The sequence below is a fragment of the Nothoprocta perdicaria genome, unplaced genomic scaffold (genome assembly GCF_003342845.1).
Source record: "Nothoprocta perdicaria isolate Ctin4 unplaced genomic scaffold, notPer1 scaffold_78, whole genome shotgun sequence".
NCBI classification, from domain to species: domain Eukaryota; kingdom Metazoa; phylum Chordata; class Aves; order Tinamiformes; family Tinamidae; genus Nothoprocta; species Nothoprocta perdicaria.
The window spans coordinates 2,978,745-3,003,409 of record NW_020456065.1 but is presented as its reverse complement, the minus strand read 5'-3'; positions in this window follow the sequence as shown (position 1 = coordinate 3,003,409).

Genomic DNA, 24,665 nt, shown 5'->3' with positions numbered 1-24,665 from the left:
TTGTGCCTTAGCTTTCCTTGTTGCATCCCTGCATTCCCTGACAACGTTCCTGTATTTATCCCAAGAGGCCTGTCCTTTCTTCCACATTCTATATATTGCTTTTTTCTGCTGGAGTTTTGTCAGGAGCTCTCTGCTCATCCACGCAGGTCTCCTGCCCCCTCTGCCTGACTTCTTGTGCACAGGGATGCACTGYTGCTGGGCATGGAGGAAATGCCGCTKGAAAACTAACCAGCTCTCCTGGGCCCCTCTTCCTTCTAGAGCCCTAGCCCATGGGATCTTTCCCAGCAGGTCTCTGAAGAGGCTAAAGTTGACCCYCTTGAAGTCCAGGGTGGCAAGGCTACTTACTGCCCTGCCTCCTCCTCATTGGATMCTGAACTCATTACTTTCTGCAAAGCCAGGAACCGCTGGCTTTAGCTCCTATCAGCTATTCCCTATCTGTGGGAATAGCTTTTCTTCCCAGTTGTTACTTGGAGCCTAGGGATTCAAGACGCACCTCCAGGCCATGCTGAACTGACAGAAAGACCCTCCTCTTTGAAGTCTTCTGCCACGAATGGATAAGGAGGGTTTTTGTGGCCATCCTTTACTTGCCTTTCAAACCCATGAATTGAAGAAATACTGTTCTTAATATTGCTTTTAAGAATGTCCACAACCAATAGGTCAACTACCGGCTAAATAAACATTATGACAGCTACTAATATAATTATTTACACACTCCTGAAAGAAGTGCAGCACTGTAGGCTACTTATGGGCTATAGAAAACAACCCAAGTATCATTTTCTTTACTAGATAAATAAAAAGATTGACCAAGATGTTCAAAAATGCTGAAGTCTTAGGAAACCATTCTGAAATATCACAGGGAGGCCCTGGCTTTTCGTGAGGTCTGAATATCAGATTGCCTGAGGAAATCTCCTTGATGAGGGCAATCTAAGCCATTGGTAATCCATATCATTCAAAAATATTGGTCATTAATAAACTTCTTAATACTACTGATCTGAAATACGTGCTAAAATCAGTGAGGTTGAGGATCTCCACTGCTAGACTTGGGAGCAACTGACAAGCCTTTCTTCCGCCCTTCCTGTAGTATAAATGTAGTGCTTATGCCTGATACATTAATAATGCTTTCTTGAAATATGAATCATAGAAAATGAGTAGGATAAATTCTTCTGCTAAACAGAATTTATACTAATCACGGGCTCTCTGTGCTGTCTTCTCCTCCTGAACAGTGCTCACTAAGATATGCACACCATGGGAAAAATGTCTAGGTGTGGCAGCTGAATTTCTGGATATTGTGATCTGTTCTTATAAAKGAGTAGATTTCCATATATGGGTGGTCTCACTGAACAGAAGTTCTTATATGCGTGCAAAATCGGGGGCACAGAAGTATTTGTCTTTCTCTACAACAAAATTCAGCCAATTTTGTTTGCTACTGTCAGCTTATTTTCAATTTCACTTAAAAAAAGTAATGTTCTTATTTAAACACTAATTGAGAGTGTGCCACATCAGTACAATGACAAGTAGCCAATCCAGCTAGTAGTGCATGAGTTACAGTAAGCACACATGAAAAGTTGCACTGGTCATTTATTTTGAGCTAGTTTGCCAAGTTGGCCCATCTTCCTGCATAGTTCACTTGTTTGATACAAGCAATGAAAGACATTCCACTTATCTTAATTGCTTTACTTGTGTCTTGTCTTCCATATTCCTTTAATGGTACTTGATTGTTCAGCTTTAGAAATTAAGTGTATTATCTGCGGTTACTTCTATAGTCACCAAATATGAGCAGTCAGTAGTATCACTGATACTTTTGTGCTATCCTTTTACTGCAAAAAGCCTGAAATTCATTTTTTGCGGTAGATCAAAAGTGCAAGCAGTGTTGGCTGGGTTAGCTTAGTTGCTGGCTGGCTCTCGTAAGAAAGCAACCAAACAGGCAGTGTAATCAAGTAGCATTAGCTATATTGATAACATTGTGAGTAAATTACATGTAGATGACTTATGCGATAGGAGAAAGTTTATTTTCAGTTCCTTCCCCTTAATGCAGAACACTTTGTTTTAGACCTTTCTAAAAGAGGCAGGCATTGCTGATGAAGTTATTCCAATGCARAAAGACTAGGTGATTTAAGCAAAGCTACAAAACCCCTCCACATGACAGCACATCACGGTTGCTAAGGCAAACATGGAAAAGTCAGGAAAGGACTAAGCAAGCCTGACCATGCAGCCTTCCTGTGGCCTTTTGTAGGTCACCTCAGTCATGTTGTCCTTTGGTACCTGAGCAGGGTGACTAAACAGAAAGGCTTAGGGCAAGGCAGCTTTGGTTTTGCATCCTTCCTCAAGAAAAAAGGTTGCCAGGACATTTTAACAAGATTAAAACAATGCATTTTCCCCTCCCATTGTGTTTGGAAACCCCCGCATTATTTTAGCTTTTTTTTTTTTTTTTTCCCCAAGTTGGGTGTACTTCCCAGCATCTAAACATCTATCCTGCTGATGGAAGCCCAGTGAYGTTAAGAACAACATAAAACTGGGATTTGTGGTGGAAAGTCTGTGGCATCTATAAATGACATGATGATCAGGAGAATGTCTATCAGGTACTATGCTACTTTGGGTGCTTCTAGGCTACATTACTGCAGGATCAAGGCTTATCAAGGGAGGGTTTTACACTTGTTTATTCTCATCTGTTGCCCCTGTGCTACAGTTTATTAAGCGCTCAGTTGTGCTGTGTGTGCAGCTATGCTTGAAATTGTACCACTCTTTTTTCCTTTTCTTTTCCTTTTCCGATTTTCTTTTTTGCTTTCCCTTTTTCACTTTCCTCTTTTCACTTTTCCATTTCCTTTCCTTTTCCTTTCCTTTTCCCTGAATGATTTCACTGTTTGGGTTCAGGCACTGCCTCCACAGTGGTTTGCAACATCTTAGCTGAGAGGCCAGTAAATGGTGGTGATAGTTGGCATAGCAGTGTGAGACAAGAAGGAGATCATGGACCTGTTAAGCTGGCTTTTCTGCTGGAAAAGTTATAAAGTGGAACAAAACATTCATTTTCACTTGTGCTTTCACCTGTAATTTAAATTTATATCTCCAAAGATGCAGTCGTCTGCTGCTACACAAAGAACAGTCTCTCATCTATCTTATGAGCACATTTTATCTAGACCTCGCTTAATCTACAGGCAGTCCTATATTTTTTTTTACTAGTATCCCGGTCTCTCAGAAAGTGGCTGAAAGTCACGAAGGCAGAGTTGAAACCAGCGCATTCATTGCTTCCTGCTGATCACATCTCAGTAAGAATTAACAGACCTTAGAAAAATTTCCCGGCAGACCTCAGCAGATATTAATTAAGTACCGTTTCTCTACTAAATGAACCAAAACGCACTATTTTGTTTAATAACAGGATGGTATTGTGGTTGCCAGTGGGGCACTGCAGCCTTGGGTCCCGCTGAGCGAGGCCACATYCCTGTCGTCCCTGTCCCACCCTGGGGGCTGTGTCCCCATCCGCAGCCCCCTGGCAAATCCTTCTGCAGTGAGCCCTAGTATGTCCGATTGCATTAAGGAACTAATCCATTTTCCTTTAAGGTCAAGMTGTGGCTGAAGCTTTAAAAGGCACACAAGGCTAGCAAACCACTTCTACGGCTAATATTCCCTGTGAATGATGTTTTCCATAAGAATGGGGAAAGWGCTAAATGAGTTTGACTTCAGGAAGTGTGAAGAAGGCAAATACTCTGAGCAGTGACAGGCATCAGCTCGGTAGGTGACATTTGCCAGTTTTGGAGAGTAACAAAAATCAAAGCTGGCCTTGTGACTGTCTAGCAGCAAAAATAGATTCTGACTCCTCATCCTCATCCTCATCCTTGTGTCCTTTGGGTCATGGACATCAATTCTCTCCTTGATTTCCAATGCCATGATGGCACTTCAGTCTCTCACAACACTCCCTTTGAGCAGAAGCCTGCATTGAAAGAAAAGCAGAAGAATGACAGTGATTTTCATGCCCTTTTCTAGAGAGTTTCTACCAGAGAATTATGTATGGTGAAATGTTTCCTTCTTAGACTTAGCTAAGCCTCCTAGCCCTTTGAGCRCCGAGCACACAATATCAGTACCAAGAGACTTTCATGGGAAGCTCAGTGAGGGCAGGAGGTTTCTCCCAGAGGTTTTATCTTTCCTTTTAGCTCCTGTTCATTCTCATCTGTATAACAGTGTAAGGGAGCCTAGAGGTTTCCTAGCAGGCTGCCTCGAACACTCACTGTTGCACACTGGCACCTGGAGAGAAGAGACCTGATTCATCACTGCACTCATGACAGGTGTAGGGCACTACAGCACCAGTGAAATCAGCTGGGGCAAAGCTGGATTAGTGCCGTGCTGAGTCAACACAGAGAATAAGCAGTCGTATTGTTATTTGCTGCTGGATTTTTGTGCAGCAAACGTGCTCCTTGTATTGCAAAGCAGCAGCATCACACTTGTAAGTACAAATAAAACACACCTCTTTGGACGGCATGACCTGCTTATAGCAAAAAATACAGTAGTCTGGTTTTGTGCAAACAGGCTGGTTTTCCTTTTCAGAGTCATGGGCTTGTAACATATTGCTGATGACTGCCTTTATTCAACAAGAATAATGTCAAATGCTCTTCTGGCAGAAAAAAAAATGCAGACTTTGACCACACATTAACCCCATTAGTATGGTGTTAACTTTTGACTTTAGTTCTGGCACAATGTTAGAGATATTTAAAAGCAGAACAAAATGAAAGGAAATGTTAAACACATTCCTCTCCTTGCTGAAAACTGGAACGATAATTCAGTGCTAATGTCATGAGGTGGCTGAAAGGGTTTCATGTCGCTCTGTCTTGCATGGAGTGTTCCTGGAGGTAACCYGGGCAACTTGCAAACAACAGCCCAAAAAAGGAAACCTGTAACCCAGCTTTTAGAAGAATTACGTGTGTACTTCACCCTGAAATGCAGTCATTTCAGATGCATATCTTATGAGGAGTAATGCTATTACTTCAGTAACACTTGTATACTGTTTGATGAAAATATAATGGTGATCAAAATGATATAATGAAGGAATCACATTAATTATTAAATCTTCTATATTATAATATATGTCAGCACTTTACATACAAAGAAATCTCTCTTAATAAGCATTAAACATTTGTTAGAGAAGGAAACTCCTTAAAGAGRTATAATTTTGATCTTTGAAAGGCTGTATATGCTGCCTACAGAGGTTTAATATTTGGCATAATGCAATTTGCAACTTCAGCTGCAAAAACTGCTCTGAGAAAATTACAGGCCATAAATTACTAATTATATAAAACTTACAATAGCCAAACAGCGACTGCTTCCAACAGCGAGATTACTATAACAGAAGCCAATACTCTGATTTCCCGAGATTGCAAGATTGTAGATGGATAAACATGATGCATACAAAGAGAGATGCGCTCAGCATTCTCTTAAGGTAAACCTGAATTTTATTTTTCAATGGTTGCATATATTTACTGAAGGAGAAATGTAGAGTCAGCTGTAATTGCATGGAGAAAGCGTTATATCCTATGGCTAGTGAACTCCAAATGCGCCCCAGGGGACTGAGTGGAAGTTACCTACAATTCTCTCATTATCGCAGCACTTTGCATCTCCTGTGACTTTTGTCATGGTAAGCAGATTGCAGAGGAGTGAGCACAGGATGAGAAAAATCAGAGCACATGAGCATATTTTATAAGATGCTTCATCTACCGCAATGAAATACAGGAGAGAGCAGTCTGAACATATCTGAGCTTTGACAGGATTATGCCACTATGTATATTCGTAGGTGTTATATAAATGTAAAAAAAAATGAACCTTGAACAAGATCTTCTCATTTCCCTTAGCAGTTCAATAAACAAGATTGAGTTTTCTGAATAACGTACATATAGACAACAAACGAACAGGAAAGATGTCAGTCCTATTGAGCCTATTACTGAGACATGAGAAGGTTGCCATTGAGCACCAAGGAAAATCATATTTTTTTTTGTGAAAGGAGAATATCTAGCTACTGTTTTTGTTTGTTTGTTTGTTTTCTATTTTATTTTATGAAGAGAACTATTTGTACTTGTTTATGAACTAAGAGCAGGTCATGGAACTTGGATGTTAAATTAACACAGTTCTTCACTGTTAGCCAATGTAAAATGCAATACTGGGGATTTTTCTGAAGATTCACATCATCTTTTGGTAAATGATTTTAGATAACAGAGATAAGAAATATGGTATATTGCAGCACAAGAATTTTAGCTGAGTTAACACAAAAATAATGAATGTTTCTTCATGTTCACAAAGTTTGTTACAGTAGTTTAATTTATAATCCAGTAAATTGAATATCATGTTATATTCAGAATGCCATTATATTAGGCACTGTATCAACATACTGTAACGGATTTTCTGTGTCTCAGGGAGCTATGAACTAAAAGACTTAACTGATAGATTAAAAACAGTGCAAGAGGAAGAAAAGGCTGACAAAAATATCTCAACCAAAGCGCAGTTCATAGCCAAGCATTAAAAGCAAGTATCTCATCACTTCTGATGTTTTCCTGTCTTCATGGGTGCCAGATCAAACATTGTGATCAGTAAGAGATCCCTCTGCTCCCTTTCCCYGACCAGAACTGAATCATGCACCGTCAGCACACGCCTGCCTGACCGCCGAGAGCGCTTGCTAGGAACAAAACAGCAAGACTTTTATTACTTTCTTCTATCAATGACTTCTGCTACAGTCACTTTCAAAGATCAAACATCAAAATCCATCGTCCAGTACCCAAAACATCTGAAAAGAATTTCAGAACGTAGAGCAGTATTTGTAAATTATCCATTGGTTCAGAAATGCAGGTAGCGCAGCTACTCAGTTCTTTGAAAATCCCTAGATAGCAAATGTTGGCTACAGAATAAACATTGGGCGAGCAGTGCATGGCACTAACATGRGCACTTCCCTTAGGGGCTAGGGAAAATGGCTATAATAATTCAACACAGTCAAAACAGAAAACATGGCATAAATTGCAGTTACCTTTGCTAAAGACATGCATTTCCTGATTCTTTTCCCTAGCTTTCCTTTCTGTTCATTGCATTTATAAGAAGAATATGTAAACATTACTTAGCATTTATATACTAAATAAAAGGCATTGGGTTAAAACTCCTAGGCAAATACATGTTATAGGAATAAGCTTTCATAGAGAAGCAATTTCAGGATATAAAACATTTCCTCCAAGGTGATATTTAGTATGTGTCTTTCATATGATTGGGTAACCCTAACATTTTTTCCCCACAAGGTTAATATTTTATTCTATTTTACCTTCCATAAATTCTAAAGAAGCACCCATAAATAAGTGACAAGAGGTATCTGATTTTCTAGTAAGAAGTCAGAGAAATCTTTGCAAGTCTGTTGAGTTAGCTCCCAAGCACTGTTTTTCTAATCATACTTGGAAGCATATCCTCATTCTCTTCATTAGTGTGAGTAATTAGCAGTTAATAGAAACCTGCAGCCTCTAAGAAGGAGATGGAGAGGACTAGTCTTTCCCAGCCTTTAACTGTCTGGAGAGCCCCTCGATGCAAATGAAAATACTGATTAACGCAGTTTCCTTTCTGGTTCTCCCCTGGCCTCTTTTCCACAAGCGCTTTTCATGCGACAGTCTCCGAATCCACAGCCTCACCAGCTAGTCAGCTCCGTGTCTATTCCCCTGAAAMAAAGCCGCTTGCACTGTGTGTACATCAGTCTCCTCACAATAAGTGTGTCGGAGCCTGCGGCCGGCAGCCCCACAGGCTGCCTGGCCCGGAGCCTTCCCTGTTCCCACGGAGTCCCAGGGGTGGGAGCTAGCGGAGCCCCGGGCCGCGCTGTGATACAGGGCCTTGTCACCKTAGTGTTTGCGCCTTCGTGAGAGGTGCCGCTCAGCAGAGATGCTGCCGATACCCCTGCACAAGGAGCTCTTAATCACAACACACAGGTCCATTCTCCTCTAAAATATGAATGTAGGAACACAAGGCTAAACTGAAAGCAGCATTTATTTCCTCTATCTTTTTCTATCTTCCCCCCACTCCCTTTTGTTTCCTATTCTGTTTCATTTATCTCTCACCAAGATCTCCCTATTTCATCTCTGTTATATGCTCTTTGGTGTCCATCATTCCTCYTCCAAGGATTCCCATTTCATATGAAATTCCAGTGTATCCAGTGCTGGTCCATAAAACTAACTCAGGTGAGCTGGCATCTAATCTATAGGTTATCTGCTGAGGAACTATGATTATGTAACATAATCCAACAGGAGTCAATTTGCCAGTAGGAGGAGAAGACTGGCAGCTGTTAAAGAAAGTCTGAGAAGCCATCAGCTGAGAACTGAAGAAGAGATAATAATAAGGTGAGGGGCTAGGTGAGAGGAAAGACCATATTCTGGAAGATGTGCTATGTGTGAAATGGGGATAGGGAGGATCCTGGAAAACCTGGCCTCAGACCAAGGAGTTCTCTAGATAGTGAGGTAATGAAGGCATGGGAATACAGAGAACCTGTGTCATCCTATCTGAATTTCTTCTCAATCTCTCATGACAATATAGGGAAGAACAATCAGTCAGGAATCTCCTTTGAAAGGACTTTTTCTTATGGGCTTTAATTGCTGTGTATCCATAGAGTGACTGATGCAAGCTCAGAATGCTCTGGAGGTGAGACTGGAGCTGAGGCTGGAGACGAGGCTCCATTCATGCAGGGGAACCATTACCAAGAAGCTGCACACTGGAGAAGGCAATGAATTGGAGTCTGCATTGGGAGTCAGTGCAAGTTCAGAGTGGCGTAGATACTAATAACCACTAGCTTGCTGCCTAGTACAGCCAGTGGCTGTGCGGATGGAAAGCAGAAGCAAAAGTAAGTCAGGACCTTCCCAATGCTCAGTAGTATGCAAAYGGTGGTGCAAAACTAAAATTTGCTATGGACTGGTTGAGCATTTTGAACAAGTTTCTAGTTAGTAACTGTTCAATCCTTTAAACAGCCTATAAAGAGATACAGAAAAAAACTTTGTCCCCATTGTTCTTCTCATTTCTTCTTTAGCTGATTGCTTTCCAAGCAACTGCATCCATAAAAATCTGTTTTCTTGCTGATATTTTTCCAGCTGTGCATTTCAGACTTTCCAAATCTGGTTTAAATATTTGCTTATCTAATGCCCTTACCTTGTTAGAATGAGTGCAAGATTGAGGTATCAACCTTACAGAGTCCCAGCTGCAGTTGGATCCCCTCAGATTTGTCTATGTAGAAAGAAAGATAGAAATCCAAATTCTTTAATGCCAAGAGTAGTCTTTCCTGAATTAAAAGGTCRTTGACTTTTTCTTCATTACCAGTAAGCCAAGTTCATCTAGCTTATTGAATCTGGCAATACGTCTGCTCAGTATCTTTATGACTATTGTTATTTACCACTTAATGTTCCTTCTGCCAGATTTGTCTCTCCACGTGATCAAACTTCATGCCAACATGAAATATTTCGTTAGGAATTCACAAGTACTGCAGCCAATACACTCCTAAATCCAAATATACTACTTTCATAATTCTTGTCTAGCCTTTCTGTGTCTTGTAGCTCAATTACTGAAACAATATCTCCTTCAACCTTGACAAATGTGATCTTGTCCTACTGGTTTTCACTTGCAATGTTTCTGTTCATCCTAACTTACCACTTTAATCCTGTCACCACTTCTCCTAGGGTTCTTTCTCCCTCCTTTTTAAAAACAAAAAAAACAAACAAACCTATTTTTGTCCCTACTCTCAAAAGTACTTCTCTACCTACTACCTCTCTTTAGTACTAAAATACTGACCCTCTCATCCCCTAATATACACACCTCCCCTCCTCAACCCACTTAGTTTGGTGAATTTGCAGGACTGAACATTTTTACTTTTACAACTGCCTCTTGTATTTGAGAGAAGCGTCTCATAAACACATCTCTCTGAAGACACCTTGTCTCTAAGCTCCYACTTGGCATTATTGTTACCTTGAACTTCATTACATTATTAATGTGTTATGACCATTGCCTAGCAAGATATTTTGTTCTCTCTTGAGCCTGCATATTATCTGTTGTCAGGCACTTGCCATAAGCCATTTGCATCATGGGGTAATTTTTCACCTGTTGGCATGGCRTATAAACCTAGGAAAATCCTGTCTCATACTTATGTAAATATCAAAATAAGCTACAGCATTTGTACCTATACTTTCCTTTGATTAAAAAGCAGTAGCTAAAATTGGTCAGTATGATTTATTCTATGCTATCTTGGTGACTGGTGGAAAATCAAGTGTAGAGGTTCAAAGCCTTAGCAATATTCGACAGCAATTATTGAACACTTAAGATCTTCCTGTTTGAAACAGCAAGCCAGATTTTCTCTATGCTCTTACATATGATCTTTCAGAATGAAATAAACCTTATTGCTTTGCATTTGGCCAACAGTTTCTGAGACATCTTTTTTTATTCATTAGTCATCACTTCATTTTCACTCTGACAATACTTATTTTTTCATCCCGGGAACATAGTCATTCTGAAAATTTAATAAATAAATTTATTTTCACCTGTTCAAGATATTTTAATTCTTAAACACCTTTMTGTGTTAGTACTCTTCAAGGTAGATAATAAATCTGATTCTCAATTATGCTAAGGTTTTTCCAGCACTCTTATATCCAAAAGTATCTTAAAATTGGTGGAAACAGTCCCCTGAGAACAGCTCCTGCGCAGCAAGCTCTATAAGCAGCACAAGAGCTCTAACTCTTTGGCACTGCTGTCAGGGAGAAAATACGAAGACAGGAATTTGTTGTGCTGTACAAGTTCTTTGCTTTGCATGACTGTTAGTAGGTCATGGGAATCAGAGCCCTTGGGTGCCTCATATTTATGGCACAAGCGTATTCACTTGCATGCAGAAAGTACAAATGTTTCACATTGAGAAACACGCACATGTTGCTGTCAGGTCCCAAGTTAGCTGCCACAGTTTTCTTACTATTTTTTTTTCCGAAAAAGCTGTCATTTGTAGGATGATTTTCATAATCCTAAAACTGTCAACACAGAGGTATTCTCTTATTTGTATTCTGAAAACATGGTAATGCCTGCATTTATTCCTCAGACTGGTGTTCTATTGAGAACACTGCTATTTTCTAATAAGCAATCATATTCCTTAAAGTTTAGTAAKAAATGAAAGACTAATGGCTTAAGATACACCCAAGTTTGTTTCTGTGACTGCACCYGTCCTGAGGATTCGACATGATCTACATTTATTTTCTATTAATTTCAAACTCTTTGATTTGGAAGCAGTTTTGTCAGGCTTTAAAATTCTTATTGGCTGTCATGCCTTTTGCCAGCATGCCTGGCTTAAAAGACCATCACCCTATCAAAAAAATCTAAAAATATAACACATTTAAACCATAGAACTTTATCTTGGCTGCTCCATCATATTCCCTCTGGAGCTATTTGGATTCTGTGCTTGCTGAGAATAGCAGTGATGCATCCAAATACCATGATGATAGGTGCATACAAATATTTTAAGCAAAACCAGGCAATATATGTAGACAGTGTAGAAGAATATTAAGTAAGGATGATATGCACTGGTCACAGGGATGACAGGGAAAATTCCATTGAAATGCTATCAAGTTTCCCAGACTAGGAAAAAGGGATAGGGAGTTAATGTTGGGAGTGGAGAGAGGAGAAAGATTTTTTAAAAAATATATTACATTGCCTAAAAGATGGGGATTGCAGCTGTGAAGACAGAGATTACAAATTAGTCTGGCTGAGACTAAAACCTTTTAGTTCACAACAGTGACATGTTTCAAGCCCATATTATTCTACCCCACAGCGGAGTAATTAAGATTGTACATAAAACAAGCAAACCAGATTTTAAAGCTTGGTTGTTCCCCAAAAAACTTTTGAACCACACTTGAAGATTAAGAGATCATAGCATTACTATTTCCCAGGCAAATTCTATTTTGAGCTGTAAGCAACCCAGTTTAGGTGATTTTACTGTCAGAAGAAAAGATCAACAATTTTAGACAGCTTTTTTCAAACAGTACTAGAATGCATATGCACTAGGGAAGCAAACTGTGATTACACAGGCAACCTTGATTGTGTCATTTTCCAACTTTTGAGTACTTGACTTGGCATCTTCAATTTTAATTATACTTAAATTATATAATTTGAGTGTTATTTCTTAGCAATTTTTAAAGGTAAGGTTAAAATAAATTTTAATTTGTGTATGATGTACACGTGCAAGAAAAGAAAGTAGGTTAACTATAACAGGTTTTGCTCAACTGTAGCAGAAGAAAATTTTGCAGAAGAAAAGACACTTCTGAAGCTTGAGGGCATTTTTTTCTGCAGTATATCAAAGACTTGTGGCAAACAGTGAAGCAGCAACAGATACTTAACAGAAAAATCACAAGACTCTTCTACCATGGACAGTATTAACTAACATAACCTAAATACTAGAGAGGATACGAGTTTTTCTATAATGGTCCTGTGAAGAACACCTATGCTACCTAAAGAACAGAATCAGCCAGGTACAAACATTACACATAAGAAAAAGTGCCTGAGCTTCTGAAAGTCAGTGTATGAGTTTTGCCGAGCGAAAAGCTCTGAGAGCCCTTGTAGGCCTTATCAGGCCTACATTTTATKTCATGAAAAGCGAGTATTTTATTCCATGAAAAGTATATCAGATTTTTAACCTGCGGGATCAGTAGGTGATGCAGATTTAAGCCAGTTCGGGAATCAGTACATGGTATAGCCAAACTAGTAGGAGCTTGCAGTGGTGATTTTCTGCCAGCACGTGTCACTGGTATCCTGGACAGCTCTCTGCTTGCCTGCCCTCTGCATACCAGGGCACCAGCCCTGCTGCACAGCAGGAATATTTTGGGGCAGTTCTCTTAGGCAGGGCCAGCTTTCTGTTTCCAAGGTCAACTGTTGACCCAGGAAACAGCTTCATAAAAAAATACCATGCCACTGTCAGGCCAAACTGTCCCAGGAATCTTGGCACTGCAAGCACCGTGCACTATTTTTGCCTCTCGCTCGCAGAGCAGAAATAACAGCAGCAGTGTGTATCCGTGCCTCGCAGGCCTGGGCAAGTGGTACAGCTGTATGGAGACTCCCCGGGCTGGGCAGGAGCTTTCTGCTCACTCTGGATCGTGTAGAGGTGAATAGGGGGTAAGGTGGAGAGAATGGGAGGAATCAACCAACAAAACAGGTAGAGGACAGTAAGCAGCTGGCGTTTGTAAGAACCCCTCCACGACAATGAAGTCAAAGGTAAATTTTTAAGCTGCAGGGCTTATGCATATAGGTGTCCAATATGGCTCTTTCTGACCTGGGGCTTGGCTCTGATTATGCCGCAATGGCATCTGCTATAACCACTGCATGTGGAGATGGTGGCAAAGTCTAGTGCCAAGGTCCACCAAGAATAAATGCCACAGGGCCCTGAGCCTGCGCTGAAAGGAAGGCAACAACTTCGGGTGAAAAGGCAATGAGGTTATAGGGCAGGAAAGGCTGGTGAGCTTGTTGTGGGAGTGCTGATGAGCAAGTAAGTGTGTCAATGTCCTCAGAGCACATCTGACCTGCCAGTGTGAACTTGCACAGGGTAAGAGCTTTCTTTCATGCTATTTTTGGCATGATAGTAGGTACCCTAAAACTGAGTTTACAGGTCACTGGAGCCACATTTATAGCTGAGCTGTCATTGCTCAGGGCTGCTTGCCCCTGCGTATTGGCTGTGAACTGTTACTGATGGAGAACTTGAAAATATCTCTTTCTGCATCCTTTGCTATGAAAGTGATGAGCTATGGCAGAAGGCTGGGGGTACAGCTAGGCTGCTGTGACTCAAACCGCTCATCTGACAGAGCTCACCTGTGTAACCTCTTCTACAAGCACTGCAGCACCTTGTTAGGAATATCTGATGTGGATTTCTTCCCGTAAATATGGAAGCCTAGAAAAAAAAATAGAAATAAGAGCTGTTAAAAAATCACTGCTCCCACTGAACAATAATAAACCCAGGAATCCTGACTATAGAATCAAAGGTGTATATGTAGATTATCAATATGGCTGGAATACAAAAACATCGCAATTACTGAAAACAAGTAGGGTCTATTTCTTCCAGATCTACAAAAGAAAGCAGGTTATTTATTAGCATTCTGAAACAAAAATGTCTGGAAATTCCAAAATTTGAGCCAAAAAAAAAAATGAGAAAAAAAAAGTATTGTGTGAATATCAGTATCTACAGGTATTTCTAATACCTGTAATCTATTTCTAATTTAGGTAATATTTAATCACAAAGCAGGACAGTGCCAAGTATGACTAGAGTGAAAAACTAAGGTGTGAGGCCACTGTGAATCTACTAGCCTTGTAATATATCACTCTTGAAAGTATGGGCAGAAAAGACATTGGAGGAAAGGAGAAAATGTGAAATGCTGAACTCTGCTTTGCATGCTATGCCTTGTAACAGGCTGGTGACCTTATGTAAGAGTTGGGGACCTGGCAAAGTTTTCAGGAAAGAGTTAACTGTTTTTGTATGTGACACAGTAAGCAAGGGGCCTTAAAGAAGAGAATCATTTTTCTAAAGAGTTAAGAAATTCACAGGGGGAAAAAATGAATGGCAAAGTAGACAGGTAAATGCCCAGAAGTGTCTGGACTGTTAAAAGTATTTATTTACTTGATAGTCATTTTCACACTTAAGGTTGTTTTTAGATCCAAAATCATTAATTTCCTGTCAAATTATACCTTATTTTATTTAATTCAAGCAAAAATGTATTTGCATTTCTGATACTACAAAAACAAACAAAAAAAAGTAGCAGGATGCAGAGTGGGTTTCTCTTGATCTTTTCTGTCAAAGCTCTTCCAGTTTGTTCATTTATTTTTGTCAGAGTTTTACTGATTCCTTATCTTGTTTTTTTTTCTTTTTATGGTGCTCAAGCGGGAGCTCGCACTGAAGTTCTAGCCCACTGTGGCTGCATGTCCCCAGAGACGGTGGTGGTTGAGCTATTTCTAGACTCTAGCACACTGCTATCCCCAAGTGCCTGCCCCTGGGGCTTGACCAGGGCGAGCTGAGCACCCTCATGTCCTGTGCATCTGAGTTGCCTTCTTGCAGAAAAGAGGCTGTGGGGACGGAGACGGAAAGTAAACACTAGTTTCAGCACGAGACGTGGAATACGGCTGGGGGCCTGCCTGGAGCTGGGAAGGAGCCTCAAATCCCACTGAGCTCCCTGTCTTTGAGCCCTCGTCTAATCTCAGCCCTGAATGTTGTAGACATCAGGAATTTATAGCAGCGTTTCAAGGGCAGACATGGCCTGACCTGAACGGGAGTTAAGCCCTCATCCCTCCTCCTCCCCTCGGGCCCTTTTGCCTCCCTACGTGACTCCCTGCAGGGCTGCCCAGGTGACRGGACCATCCCAGGGAGGCCCTGCACAACAGGGAGGCCACCAGCAGGCCGCAGCTCTGCGTGGAGGGAAACAAGCAAGGGGGAAAAATGGGAGAGAAAGGGGAACACACTGGAGAGGCAGAGAGGGAAAGGAAGGAGGGTTGCACCCCCCAGTCCTCCTGGTGACCCCACACCTGAGTTTCATTATGTTATTGCCATGCAGCTGACATCTCCTTATGCAAGCGCACCAAGGGCCGGGACTCTTGAGCCGAGGAGCAAAGGTTACTTCTTGCTGCTAAATCAAGGTGGCAGAGAAAATGTATGTTCTGGGGTTTTATTCCTGCCCTCCCCCSTCCCCACCACTGAGATTTATTGGAAAACAAGAACTGCTCATCTGATTTTTGGGAAAGACTATCTTTGCATTTATTTTCTCAGGGTTTTCCCCTTCCCCCACCTCCCCCTTTTTTTGRATCAGATCTCTCTTAAAAAAAGAGCTTTTATACATTTTTATTATTATTATTTAGACAGCTGTATTTTTGAGATTTTACTTCAGAGAGTATTTTAAGACATATTTTCTGAAATTGCCTTCTGTTGAACTTTGTCACCATCCTTCCCTGAAAGGCTTTGAGGATTTAGTAAGTTTTCATCTTTTATCCATATTCAGGTGTAATTAATTTGGACTCAGATGACATGGTAATGAGATGCAAACATACCAGGAAAAAATGCCATAGGTGAGCTAAAAGTCTCCTTTTTAAGTAATCTATGCTCCTTCCAACTCTCTATAAGAGCATCAAATCTAAGCGACATGGATATTGCTAAATTTGCTTTAAGTAATGTCAGCTTTCTGAGTAATAAATCATTATTAATTCTGAACTTGGTTTTGCAAATGGCCTAGGCTTTTTATGCATTGCTGCAGTCTGTCTGGATATTCTCCCACTTGTGAAGTTTCTCTTGCTCTTCTTATGCTTGTTCTGATATTTTCTTTGCCAAGATGAGCATCCATCTGGATTGAAGGTACACATAAAGTTACTTTCCTGTCTTTGACAATGACCTAGCGACACTTCTGTCTGTGCCTGGTCTTCTAATTCCAAAGGTAGATGCGATGTTGRAAATTGTTGTAACAGAGCTTTACAAGAGACTGTAGCATTGATTAGCTACTGTTTTTTCATTTTAGTGCATTACTGCAATTCAACAGTAGTATTGATGTCTATGGAGAAAGGCTGAGCATATCACTAATTACACCTACGTAGCTGAAGCTGCTCCTTTTAAATGAAATACAGCCACTGGTTTCATTGGGACTACCTACTTCTAAAATTATTAATGAAGGTGAATAAAATATTCACATTACTTAGCAGTCCATATATTTTACTAGTGGTTGTCTCTCTGATGGCTGTTTACAGGACCTTTCTTAATTTCATTGGGAAGCTTGAACTAGTTCATCTTCACTGTTTTATACATATTGACAAATTTCCCTCTTGCTGGAGGGAACTTATTTTTTATTTTAGGAAGGCCGTGATTCTCTGAAGGTTTCAATTTTGATTTCTATTTTTACGCTTCCCTTAGTTACCATTATTCAGCAGCCCTGTTTGCTGTGTCATTGGTATGCAGACGATATTCGGATATCCTCTCAGTCCCTGCAGAGCCTGCAAAGAAGTTTGATGTTTTGTATAATTGCCTCTGTGATATTTAATCACGGGTAGCTTCAAATTTTGTTAAACTTAACACAGACAAAACTGAGTTGCTATTGATTGGTTCACTGGCGCGGAGGTCTCAGGTGTCATCTGTGGTAGTTTCCATTTGTGGTTGTTCTTTTATCCTTCAGATAATGCTTGTGACCTTGGGGTCATTGTGGATTCTGTGCTTTCTTTTGAAGCCCACATCAATCATGCAATTAAAGTGTCTTACTCCTGTCTTTGGAATCTAGCTGGGCTGAGACCTATGCTCTTTCTAGCCCACTTGCTAAAACTTTAATCCATATTTTGTTTGCCTGACTCAACTTCTGCGGCTTTTCCTTAGGCCCTTCTCTCTTTGCATAGCAGCAATCTGGCCATTTAGGAATACGGAGAACCACACTCTGGTATTAACAGATGTTCTTTGACTTCCATCTAAGCAGTGGCTTTGTTTTTAGCACTTGGTTAGAGACACTGAGCATCACTTGGTTTCTTTTTAGCTGAGGGCTTTTAATGATAATTCATTTAACAAGATACTGGTCTTCCTTTCTGTTTATATGTGAATCGTACCAATTTGCTCTGTTACATTTCATTCTGTTTCTAAGTGTGAATAGTTTTAAAACATTAGAATTTTAAGATTGCTGTCACTTTATATTATTAAATGCTATATATTTGGCAAGTTTCAGCAGCACTGGTCATGATTTCATTACAATCCTGTCTTTATTTACTTGCCATTTTGGGGGCTAATGTTTTCTGAGATGATATCTACTAAAAATGACTTGTTTCAGCAGAGCTTATTTGAAACAATGCTTTTCTCAAGTAGATGTTTTTGCCAATACAACATTGTAGGCCTAAATCTGTTCTTAGTTTTGTCTACAGACTTCAGTGAGATGATATAGGATTAACAGGAGCCTTGGCTASAAAAGAAAGTTGTAAGACTTTTATACAATTCAGATAAACAGAAGAAATATCTACACAATCACTTATTTAAGTTTAAAATTGATTTACCTTTATTTAGTTGAGGTTGATTCCCCATAATCTTGAGACCTGGTATAAAAATCATAATATTGATTTGCATTTTTTTGAAACTTTTTTGCATAAACATAGCATATAGTAGGCTATTGCCACATATGTCTAATGATAATTGATACATCTTCCATAGGATAAAGCATGTGAGATATTCTTTTCAGCACTGTGGAAGACATTATTGCCCCTGAGACTATGTTATCTAAAAAAAGGTGAGTGCTAAAAAAGGTAATCCACAGAGAAGCAGAACAACTGCTATCTATAATTTAAATGATTCCCCTTAAAATTTCATATCTGATGAAACAAAGAGAGTAACATGGAATACCAAATGCCATGCGCATGGCAGGGGATCAGAGCAAAGCACTAACTACCTTTTTGTCCAGCTCCCCTTCTATTCCTTGACACCAAGAGTCATTTCCAGGACTATGGGAAACAGGAAGCTGCCTAGCATTCAAATACAACAAAAATTACAATAATACAAACTTTTTTTTTCAGGTAGATTCTGTAAATAAGCCTGAAACAATTCATTAGTATTTCTCCATGCAGACTCAGTGTTTATAGAGCAGCCAAGTGGGTGAGTTACGCTGCTGAAAACTGCTACAGGACGATTCATTTATGAAGAATTAAGAGTTTAATCTATTGTCTGCCTTTGTTCTTTGTCTACATAGCTACATAGGCTGCATAGGTATACTTAGATGTGCAAATCAGATGTATGAGATAAACTTAATGTTTTATTTATAGGAAGAACATTAATATACAGCACACTATGCACTATGTGAAAGGATGGTCTGTTGGTCTAATGGCATTCTGGAGCAGCTTGTTCCTAGCTGAAATGTGAACTTTCATCTCTGACAAAGAGGTGCTGGAACACTACAAGTTGGATGCTCTTCCTGAATCATTACAAAATTGTCTGGCAGTCACTGCAAGTGTTAATTGCTCCAATGAGAAGATAACTTAACCTACCTCTGTAATTAGCAGACGCACACTGACCTAATGCCTAAGGCTTTGTCTCATCCTCTAAAATGGATCCCAGCAGTGAAGAGAACAAAATTTCAGTTAGAACAAAAGAGAACAAAATTTCACTTCCTACTTGAGTGCATCTGCAACCTCTGACTTGGAGAAAAGAGATGTCCTCCAACTGTAGGAACAAAAAAAAAAAAAAAAAACTGAAGGAGGAAACTCTTGAAACATGCATTTGCATGGGAAGGTTATTCAGAAGTCTCTTACCTCTAGAGAGGTAAAGTTTTTATCAAAGATGCAGAGCCTTATTTAGAGATGGTAGAAGAAATTCAGCTTTTTGAACTCACCCAGCTAATTCATTTTCATTGATCATACTTRCTCTAGGGTATATAACAAAGGAGCAAGAATTGCTCCAAAACCTTATTGCAGAGATATTGTCCCCTTCAAGAAGTRTTGTAAAGTCAGGTTCTTCCCTTTCCACCTCAGTTCAAAAAGTTTGCAGAAGCCATCCTGAAAACAGAAGAGGAAGTTGCAAACTTTTTCCCACTACATAATGCAAGGGTCAAACACAAAAATAAAGGGGATGTAACATGAAGAAGTATTTGTTCTGCATTATGATGTGCTGCTTTTTTGGCAGCAGTGGAAGTTCAAAGAGAATTACTTTATCTCTAATATGGACATGAGTAATAGATGGCAGAATGTACTGAGACTTATATAGGCAGATTTATGAGGCATGCCAGAAAACAGTGGCCTGCTGAGTTTATTTAAAGCCACAGGAGCTGAACAAGTCTGCAGCAAGGACTATGGAATTCATTGCTTTCCTTGCAGTAAAGCTACCTCAGGCTTGCTGAGGTGAGTGTAGTACCACCACTGCCTCCCAGCAGAAGAAACTRGAGCTGTTTGGTAGTCTCAAAAGCTCCAACAGGCTAATGGAAGTTTTCCTTTCGTGAGAAAGCAGCCTTTGGTTTCTGAAGGAGACACACTCCATTGTGTAAATCTGTGGCAATATTTTCAAGAGACTGTGGTTGACCAGGCAGTGAAACAGAGCTTTACATAACTGCAAAGTTTATTAAAATAGATTTTTTAAGATGGCTTGCTTACTTCTATCCAATGTAGATACTYAGCATTTAGTCTTTTGGTGCTGTAATGTTTTTTTCCTCTAGTTAGCTAAAAAAATTTATGGGACTCCCAAAAATCATGCTCTAGAATAGTGTGAGAAAACTTTAGCATCCCTGAGAAGGAATCTAATGTTCAGCTGCTGTGTAACAAAGAGAAGTGGAACTGGTAGTAGAGTTACCATGCAGTAAAATATTCAGAACTCATAATGTTTCATGGGGCCAATGCCCCTGGGAAGAGAAATAAACTCTTCTATATGGTAAAACAATAAATATTTATATATCATTTTACCCAAAGACCCCCATTAGAAAGGGGTCTGAGTATGCTGAGCTTGTAGAAAAGAAAAAGGAGCAATCCATCTCCTCTTGCACTTGCAATCTGAAGGTGCAGACAGACAGAGAGGAAGAGCTTGTTCGTATCATGTATGGAGAAACTAGCACAGTGGAGAGTTTTTTCAGAAACTGATTAACTGACTACAGGCATTACAGGATCATTGCTATTCCCATTCTTTGAACACTATTTGGGAACAAATTATACATGATTTTTGAGTCAATATAGCTTAAATATTAGAATTTTTACTTTTTGATTGTAATTGCACTCTTTACTGCAGAATCTGGGTTATCTGAGTATCTGCTTAACCCTTAAGGACAAGAGAGAAGGAATCAAACTTCCTCTTCAGAAAGCCTTAACATTCCCAGCTTTCACAAACACCCATTGACCCAATCCCTTCTTAGAAAAAGATAATCTGCTGAGAAAAAGATCCTCAAAGATTATGGACAAATCTCCCTCACCCACACAAACTATGTTAAGGGTTCCTCTCAGAAGTGCAAGCATCATGCACTTAAATATAACACCCACAACACCTATTCATATGGCATCACATGAAAGAAAGAAGTTTCAACTTGATTTTCTACTGTGGGAAGTTCAAGCTATCTCCCTAAGACATCAAAGCAGTCAACTGCAGTCAGACAAGAGAGGTTTGGAGATTTACAGAGCATCACAAACAACGTCTCTCTCATTGCAGGCCTGAAAAGCTTTACATGTATTTTATGACTCTCGAATGCTCCTCAGATATTAATGAGATTGAGAAGTACCATGAGTAATTTGTAATTCACAGATAGAGAAATTGAGGCATCATTATCATGCCCAAGATTTCAAAAGTCAAGTCTCTGCCTAATACCTGCATTTATTTCCTATCCCGAGACAACCATGATATAAAGTTGTCTGGGAAATTCCAAACAAAATGGGGTTTTGTTTTGCTTTGCTTTTCGATTAAGCACTCTCATTAAGCACTTATCGCATTAAGAATTGGCACTATCAATATGTTTTTGATTTGATTATTAAAAATATATGAATTTAAATGAGCTTTTGAGGTCCTTGCTTAAACATTCAAGGCTTTTGGTCCTCTATAAGAAGCTCAGGAAGAATTGAGAAAAAGAACTGTTAGAAAATATTTATTTTATTCTAAATTATTTGGGGGAAGGAGATTGGAGGATGGGAACAGAATTTTCCAGTGGATTTTTTTTTCCAGTTTGGAACAACAACAATGAAAAAAAAAGTAAAATACCAGAATTAAGCAGAAACGACCCCTTTCAATATGCTATTCCCTGTTGCTGTTCTGCCTTTAGGGAGAACTTGACTCCCTCATCTTCTTCCCTATTCAAGGACTGACTTTTGAAAATGCTGTACACAGAAAACGCCAAGTGAAATCACTAGGATTTCCTATTCCATGTTTTTGTGATAAGACAGCACTGACAAATCAGCAGGGACTCAGTCTGCACTGGGAATAGGAGTGGGAGGCCTTGAAGAACTGGAGACAAAAGCTCCTCACTCTTCATTTTTTCTGGAAAAGAGAATCAAGAACTGAGTTATTCTCAGCTTTGGACAGGTAAGAACATGGGCTCAGTGAAAACAGTGGCTGCTTTTGAGAACAGTCACCTCCATGGYTCACCGAAGATTGCTTATGTCAAAGTAAGGCCAGTGATTTAGTCTAATCGAGCATGATCCAATGTGTAAGAACAAGAATCCTCTGAGCAGAGGATCCATAGGCCCAGGGACATGAGAGGCACAGCACMCCATGGGGCTTTCAGGGCATTCTGGCCATCACCTTGGGTGGCCTGGGGTTGCTTGAGGCACTGCAGAAGAGAGGCTGTGTCTGACATCTGTGGCAAATATTTATCACTCYGGGCAAAACATTATGCACTTGTCTTTCTGGCAAGGTGCTGTCCTTTTCTTTGGTGTAAGAGAGTGGCTTTCAGCTGGGAGCTGATGATAAGCAAGTGCAATGCAAAGGAGAATTGTAAATTCGACTTTCTAAACTCCACTCCARAACAGTCCCTAAAACCCTGAGTCATTAGTGGCTGAATCACATTATTCCTGTCAGCGAGAGCTCTTCTCTAACATCATCCTCTATTTACTGTACATTACCTCATGGTCATCCTGGTCAAGCTGTGCACAACCATGAAGAATCTTACTCATTGGGATGAGCTTGACACGAGGTGAGCTTTGTTTCCTGATGCTGATTAGAACACAGCAACCACAGTTCAAGGATTTACTTAGGCTCCCTGTGCACACAAAAGCTCTTCCTAACAAACAGGTCGGATAATAAGCTTTGCTTTCTGTTTTTCACATTTCACTTGTTTGCTGAAGCTCACGGCCGTCTGTTACAAGGGCAATTCTAAAAGTCAAAAGGTTGCAGAATAAAGYGTCACCCTCCAAAATTCATCATTTATCTGTCGAACAGTGACCTCGTGGTGACTCTCTCTCAGCTATAAAGGCATTGATTGCATGGCTCTTTATTCTTCTCCTRTAAATCCTATAAACAAGCCCCTCTGAAATGCCAGAAGAAAATTTAACTTGCAACACTTTTCACATATTAAAATAATGATGCAATATTAGATTAGATATTAGCCTAAATACCACATATTTAGCTCTTTGGCAACAGTTCCTCATATAAGATTAGGGGATAAGTTATCAAAAGAAGACATTGCTTGATTTATTTTCAAACACTTTAGCATTTGTAGTTAAAAATATGTGTGACCTAAGTAAATGTAACTGTAGACTTACTAATATAAGAGGTGTTTTGCTGAGGAAATAAGCTCCCTCGGTAGGGATCTGTATATGAATTTTACTTCCTTTAGGCCTGGAAATGATGATGTTGGAAAGGCACAGGATTACAAAGTTTAAGCAAGATGAAAGATAAGAATCAAAATTAAATGGAAAGTTACTCTGGTTCATTCGTTTCAGTGATTAGAGAGACCATATTGTTAAAATAGTGATTCAATTGTTTGGTGCTACTCATGACACAACGCCTCAAAGCACAGAATTAACTACCCAAAATCTAGAAATTAGAGCTCTACTCTTTGCTGAAAGACAACACTCAAACTTGCRATCAAACAACTATATTTATAGTCTCGACCATGACAAACGTCATTGACAACATGTTTGTCTTCAGTAATACCCCTTAGGGACCTGAAAGTCAAGCTGACCTCTTTTCTTCTCAGACACCACCTTCTGCAGCAGAAGTTCTTTAAAAACAGATGCTTCCATTACAGAAACACAGTCTTGCTGTTATCATCAGCATTATATACCCTTTCTTCTCTGTAGCCCCCTGTTTATTTCTGGATATGAAAAATAATACTGAATGCTAAATGCTGAAACAAGTTCATAAGGTAGTTGCTCACAGTAAAACACAGTCCAGAGCATCACTGAGGCAAAAGCTTAAGTAAGTCCCCAGCCCATTTATAGCCACATTGCTGAGAGACCCATACTCTAATCAGGCTCTTAATGGAGATTATTTTTATTGGAAATATGCTTTTATCCCAGCTAAAGTGTTCCTGAGGCACCTGGAGCATAATGTTGTTAAGAGCAGTTTTGCTGGATCAACAGTTTGGAAATTACAATGTTGGAGCTACTCTATCAGTTCAGACAGCAGCRGGCCTCTAGCAATATTTTTTTTCCTTGAAATTAATTAACATTTTCCCTCAGCCCCTTGGTTAGAGGCATGATGATAAAGTCAGTACATGTTAGAAGGAGTTGTATCAGATATGTGCTGCAGCCAGCTGAAAAGTGCTGTTTTTCTACCACTGCACAGTCTCTCCTGGTGCTTCTGAGGGCTGCGAAAATTTGGTACTGAATGGCCACATCTCAAAGGATTAGGTTGAAAGGCTGGCAAATCTTCCCATTTCTCACGTAATTTGTCCTTTCCTGGATAATTACCCTTTCATAAGAAGGAAAGCTGAAATCCCTGCCATCCTGTAAGGAATCAGGTTTTTATTCTCATAAGTTAGTAACAAACTCCTATTTAGCATGCCACAGTCAGGATTTCACAGTTTACACAATGGAAAACTTGCCCTTGGTTTCACCATCTCACTGATGAGACCTTAGCTTCTCAGGCTGCCAGAAAATGTCTGTCTGAACACTGCTCTAGCAAGGCTTTGCAGGACTATGGTTTCACTATTGCCCAAGATTAATTTTTCTTATATTAAAAAACCTATCCCTAAGTTACTGAGAAATAGTCAGGTAGAAAGACACCTCCTTGAGAAGGTGGTATATCATGAAGCAAATACCTA